This window comes from Mus caroli, chromosome 17 (assembly GCF_900094665.2).
Source record: "Mus caroli chromosome 17, CAROLI_EIJ_v1.1, whole genome shotgun sequence".
NCBI classification, from domain to species: domain Eukaryota; kingdom Metazoa; phylum Chordata; class Mammalia; order Rodentia; family Muridae; genus Mus; species Mus caroli.
In genome coordinates, this window is record NC_034586.1 from 43882846 (window position 1) to 43887618 (window position 4773).

The 4773-nt window shown below is 50.2% G+C and overlaps 1 protein-coding gene across 4 annotated transcripts in view; it reads left to right on the top strand.

Annotated features, from left to right (window-relative positions):
• Window positions 1–4773, top strand: part of Trerf1 (transcriptional regulating factor 1) — a 225493-nt gene that overhangs the window by 50116 nt on the left and 170604 nt on the right. The gene's annotated exons all lie outside the window — the stretch shown is intronic.

Here is a 4773-nt window from a genome sequence, read left to right on the forward strand (position 1 = left end):
AAAAAAAAAAAAACCAAAAAAAAAAAAAACCAAAAAGAAAGAATGAATTCAAGATGAGCTACATACTAATTCTATTTGCTGAGACCTTGTCTCTAAATAAGATCGCATTGTGGACTCCACTCCGTGCGACCATGAACTTAGGGGACGTACCCAGACATTTGTTTCTAGTATTATTCCCTCCCCCAGACTGCCATGGTCTCCTTTTAGGAAGGTGTCCATAATATGCCCCAACCAAAGTTCACTGTCTGTACCGTATGAGCACCCCCTTTCTGGGAGGACCCCAATACTGTCTTTACTGGCCATGTGCTTGCTAGGCCCTGGACTCCTTTAAACCTGAGTCCACCTGCCCCCATTTCCTTGTGCTGAGTGGCAGGGGCAGCCCCAGCTTCATAGTGTCATAGGAGTTGACATGAATGCTAGTTCTTAACTAGATGTGTGATCTTGTATAATTGCCCTCTGCCTCTGTTTCCCTTTTTGTGAGATGGGGCTGTTAAATGAGAACTTACTGTGTCAACTGAGGAAGTGTACCGATGGGAGCTGTTGAGGGACTCTTACGTCAGGAGGTCAGGATCTGTGTCTGTGTGCTCATCTTGGTATTTGGTGCAGTGTTAAGGACTGGCCGAGCTTACACAGATAGAGACTCAGCCGGAGGAGACCTGAGGACACCCGTGAATTTGTGAGCCTTCCTTAGAAACCCACCCTCCTCTGCCTGAGTCCCCTGGAGTCAGAGAACTGCAGTGTGGGGCTTGGCTGTATTCAGATGAACGCAGTGGTACACAGGGGTCTCAGTTTGACTCAGACTCAGAACCCCGTACTCGATTCTCTTTCATGTGGATGGAACAAATTTCAACTTATAACATAGTGGTATCTACGGTGGCTTCTATAGATGAGTCACCATTTACTGTAAAGCTTTCAGATGCCCGGCAGACACGCCCATCGGTGGGGTTAAGGCCCTCAGCAAGACCCACAGCCCAGCCTCAGGCATTTAGCAAGAGACAGATCGAGCCTTGTGGTCCCATTAGCATGCAGGTCACAGGTGAAGGTCTGCTGCCTTCAGCTTCCATATGCTTGCTGGAAATTTAAACTAATCGGGTGGTAGATTCATGCTAACATCAGACAACAAGTGTACATTCATGTAGCTCTGCAAGAGGTTTATTCTTGTGCCTAAATTTGTTTCTGCATGCACTATTAATAATAAAAGAACATCCATGCTGGATTGGGGAGATGGTTCAGGTGGTACGTTCTGTACAAACATGGGGACCTGAATAAAATCCCCAGAGCCCATGTGAAAAGCTGGCCATGGTGGCATGTGTTCAGTGCTGGGAGCTGGAGACCAGGGATGCTTGCCGCTCACTGGCCCCCCAGGTAGCCTAATCGGAGAGCCTGTGGTCCCAGTGAGAGACCATGTCTCAAAGTGGAAGGTCTCAAATCGAGAGAGACAGCTTAATGGTTTGTTTGTGTGATGAGCTGCATGGTGGAGGGAGGTGAGTGAGTCCTGAAAGCTCACATGCTGTGCTGTGTGGCTTTTCAATGTGTCTTCGTTACATTTCCATGTATTTATTTATTTCTGTGTGACTGTGTGACTGTGTGTGTGTGTGAGACTGTGTGTGTGACTTTGTGACTGTATTTGTGACTGTGTGATTGTGTGTGTGACTGTGTGTATGATTGTGTGTGTGTGACTGTATGTGTGTGTGCATGCTGCCTGGGGGTAGAGGCTGGGGCACAACCTTGGAGTCATTCCTCAGGCACACTTTACCTTTTGTTTCTTGTCTATCCCTCCCTCCCTCCCTCCCTCCCTCCCTCCCTCCCCCTTTCCCTCCCTCCTCCATCCCTTTTTCTCTTTCTTTTTTTTTTTTAAATTAGGGTCTCTTATTGGCCTGGAACTTGCCACGTAGGCTAGGCTGGGCCCCAGTGGGTCCCAGGGATCACTTGTCTCAGTGCCCTAAAAGCTGGGGTTATGAGGACACTCTGCCATGCCTCTCTTCATCTCCCCTCCGCCCCTCCCCTCTCTTCCTTCCCCTTCCTCTGCCTTCCTCCCATCTTCCCTTCCCCCTTCTCCTTTCCTCCCCCCTTTCTCTCCCCTCCTCTCTCCTTTCCCCCTTTCCCTCCCCTCACCCTTCCCTCCTCTTCCTTCCTCTTTCCCTCCCCTCACCCTTCCCTCCTCTTCCCTCCTCTTTCCCTCCCCTCACCCCTTCTCTTTCATTTCCTTCCCCTCCTCTGCCTTTCTCCCATCCTCCTTCCCCTCCCTCCCTCCCTTCCCTTCCTTCCTTAATTCCTTCCATCCCTTGTAAAGCAAGAGCCTACCGACAGCCATCTCTCCAACTCCATACAAGACAGTTCTGAATATGCCTCTCAAATCCAGTTTCCTTGTGTGTAAACTGGGGACAAAGACAGTTTCTACAGTAGGACCATTTTAAGGCTTTTTCAGAAAAGACATTTTTTTTTAGCCACTGTATTTCCAGTAAGTGCTATGGACTTGAGGGTTGGAGATCATGCATGACAGGTAGCTGGGTAGTTCTCTGGTGGTCTTCTCCCTGGTTTGTGGTGGTAATTTATTCAAAAGCTGTGGCCAGTTACTGTATTCATTGGCCTGGTTTGTGCTTCCCTATCTGTGCCCACAGGTGCCCCCCCCCCTCAAAAATAAAACAAAACCCACCTCTACCTCCTGACCTGTGCCTGCCTCCTCTGGTGCCTCTCTGAGAACCGCTTTGTCCTGGCCGTGCTTTTTTCTGGTGCGTTTCATGAACCACAGAGTTCCTGCTGCGTGGTCCCCACTCCTCGTCTCTGGCCACCTGGCTGGGTTTCCCGAGGTCCCACTTAGGACCCAGGTCTCTTGAGGTTGTTGTGTCTGACTGTTTGGATTGAGGGACCACGGCCTTCTGGAATCTGGCACTCTGACACATAGGCAGTAGTTATGGGGATGGTACGATAGTCTGAAATCCACATTTAGGAGACATTCAGAACTGTATGTGTATTCAGAACACATCTGGATGGTGTTTCCTAAAGGCCCTAGAGATCACGGGATGCCCTTAGCTTCTGCCTTCTTGTTGTCGGGGTCTTCTGAAGTCTGTCTTTCCCTCATCCCAGTTGTCACATTATTTTGTGAGAACACAGCCTCCTCTCCTTGAGTTACTAGGTGTCACCGTGCACTACCTTCCTAAGGGTATAGCTCCTACTATGGGCCCCTGTGAGCCTCCATTGCAGCTGAGCCCACAGACACCACACGGTAAGCCACTGCAGAGTGAATTCATGTACTGGGTGCTATATGAAGCCCCTGTGATGAAGTGGGGTGGAAGCCCTCTGCACCCCACAGGAGGGAGGCCAAGCTCATCTAATATCCAGTGGCTATACTCTTCCTTCTGTGCACACATTCATGTGCTGGGTGTGAATTCACCATGAGCTGTGCAAATTGACCTGTGCAGTCCTTCTGCCTGGTTCTTCCTAGTGAAGGGATAGGGCAGTGTTCGGGGCGTGGCCGACTGGGTGAATGGTATAGTCTGTCCTAGGGATCAGAAGTATTTTGGGCTACACATCAGATATGGGTCCTGTGACCTCTGTTAAAAGGAAATGCTTTCAATGTAGGGGAGAGTGGGGAGGAGGCTACCCATGGCGGCTGGCTCCGCCCACTCATCACAGTTCTAAGGCAGTACTAACTCCAGAGGTGATGTCCTTCCCACTGCACCCCAAAGACCCCTGGGATTTAGAATGTTCTATTCCTGGAATCCATTCGTTATGGGGCCTTTAGGCCTCTTTTTAAAGTTTATTATTTTTAAAAGGTTTTATTTTACATGTATGGGTGCTTTGCCTATAGATACATATATGCACTATGCCTGTGTCTGGTGTCTGGGGATCCCACAGAAGGGTGTGGATACCCTGGAATTGGAGTTAGAGACAGTTGTGAGCTGCTGGCAATTGAACTGTCCTCTGTTAAAAGCCAGTTCTCCTAACCGCTAGGCTATCTCTCCAGCCTCTTCCAGCGTTGAGGGATGAAAAGGTCAGCGGCGAGACCGTTCACTCTCATGTCAGGGTGAGAATTTGACTTCAGGACAGGAAAATGTCCTCTGTCCCCACATTCCTCTGTCACTACCGGATGGGCCTGCAGTGCCTTAGCACGAGTGTCAGTGACCCTGGAGTTCTTCCTCCATTCCTTAAGGGCAGCTTCTGGTAACTTCACGTCATCATTTGGCCTGGCGAGGCTTCACCAGGGGCAGAGCTGGAAGAACGTGCCCGGGCCTGGGCCAGCGGTCCAGCTACACGGAAGCCGAGGCAAGAAGCTCTCAACTTTAAGGCTTGTTTGGTTGCAGAGAGAACTTGAGGTCAGGCTAGGGTAACTTAGAACTCCCCCCCCGCCCGACCCCCCACCTAATGGACTCACGCACATGGCTGGGGATATACTTCAGTGACAGAAGGCTTGTCTTTCATATTTGAGGCCCTGGATTCAGTTCCCAGTAGAAGAGACCATCTCAACAAACCCAGTGTTCCTGTGGTTTATGTGTGCAGTTGTGTGATTTGCTTATGCATGGGTATGTGATATGTGCGGGGGGGGGGGGATGTGTGCATGTGTAGGTGTGTTTGTGTATGCACACACATGTGTGCTGTGTATGCACTTGTATACATGTGAGTGGAGGCCCGAGGTTAATGTCAGCTGACTTTCTCTGTCGCTCTCCACTGAGGCAGGGTCTCTCGCTGAACCCTGAGCTCCCAGCTCTAGGGCCTCTGGCATGCTTGGCCATCTCACACACACACTCTCTCTCTCTCTCTCTCTCTCTCTCT